Source organism: Sapajus apella, unplaced genomic scaffold, assembly GCF_009761245.1.
Source record: "Sapajus apella isolate SASKATOON/1434 unplaced genomic scaffold, GSC_monkey_1.0 scaffold139, whole genome shotgun sequence".
NCBI classification, from domain to species: domain Eukaryota; kingdom Metazoa; phylum Chordata; class Mammalia; order Primates; family Cebidae; genus Sapajus; species Sapajus apella.
The window spans coordinates 115,914-117,511 of record NW_022437079.1 but is presented as its reverse complement, the minus strand read 5'-3'; positions in this window follow the sequence as shown (position 1 = coordinate 117,511).

Here is a 1,598-nt window from a genome sequence, read left to right as displayed (position 1 = left end):
ATTTTTCTTTCTTTCCTATTATTTTTTGAGATGGGGCTCACTCTGTCACCCAGGCTGGGTTGCAGTGGCACAATCACAGCTCACTACAACCTCAGCCTCCTGGGCTCAAACAATCCTTTCACTTCAGCCTCCAGAGTAGCTGGGATTACTGGTGCATGCCACCATCCCCAGTTAATTTTTGTTTTTTCAGAGATGGGGGGGGGGCCTCACTATGTTGCGTAGGCTGGTCTTGAACTCCTGGACTCAAATAATCTGCCGACCTTGGCCTCCCAAAGTTCTGAGATTACAGGTGTGAACCACTGTGCCCAGCCTGAGCTTTGATTTTGTGACAATTGTTACCAGTGGGGTCTCACGAAAGAGGAAAGACGCAGGCAGCATATTCTGTGACCATCTAACAATGTGATCTGGGGCTGTAACAACTTCTCGGGGTATCAGATGAGTGGGAAGTTTCACCTGTGTGAGTGAATGGTGAATACCTTGGAGGCAAAGCACAGTGACCATAGCATCTGGGCTCAAGCCTTTTCGGGACCAGGGTGGGAGGACGATGGCTGATGGACAGGAGTAGCACTGGTCAGAACAACAGGATGACCACAGGAGGCTCCGAGGAGGAGAGCTCAGTCACAGGGGTCTAGGTGGGCCTTTCCGTTGATTCCTCAGCAGGGCAGGATGGGTGTCAGCTGCAAATGAGATTCTTGATAAGGGCAAGGACAGGAACAGGCTAAGGTTTCGGGGCAGAGGAAGAAGGAGGTAGGCACTGGAGTAGCAGCAGGAGGAGGAAAGGTGAAAAAATGCCTCTAGAGAAACAGACTGTTGGAGCAGACATGGTGCAGGCACAGAGACAGCGACCTGAGTAGGAGCTCCTAGCCTGCAGTGGGGCTGTGTCCACAGCACACGGAGCAGGGCATGGAGACAGCAACCCAAGTGAGCGCCAAGCCTGCAGTGGGGCTGTGTCCCCTGTGTTCACTGCAGATGGTGCAGGCATGGAGCCGGTGACCCAAGTGAGTTCTGAGTCAACAATGGGGCTGTGTCCACTGCAGATGGAGCAGGCATGGAGCCAGCAACTCCAATAAGCCCTAAGCCTGCAGTGGGACTGTGTCCACTGCACATGGTCCACCCAAGTGGACCCAAGTGAGCTTCAAGCCTATAGTGGTGCTGATTTGTGGGAGCCTGCAGAGCTTGACAGCCTCACTACTGATTTCTTTTGGCTCTGTGGTGGATGTAAAGGAAAAGTATGAAATGACCTGGAAGGCACTGGGAAGGTACCCTGGAGGGACTGGAAATACTGTTGAGGCTAAGCCTAATGTCATTCCCCCTGTGAGGTCTGGTCTGTGTTCTCATTGTTGGAGTTCTTCTCTTCCCTCGAGCTCACTCCTGGCCTTTAAGTCGTCCGGTCTGCCCCCACACTGTGTTTGTAGTTCTGCCATCACCACTTTTGGACATAGGGCTGAGATCTGATCTTTGCAGCTTGACTCTGGGGGCCTTCTTGAGAACTGAGCCCTGGCCTTTTGTGCTAACTCTCTGTACTTTAAACTGCCTCAGTGAGTAGATTTGGCCTTGGGGGGACCATTGGCCCCTTTATGGTTGACATCCATCCAAAC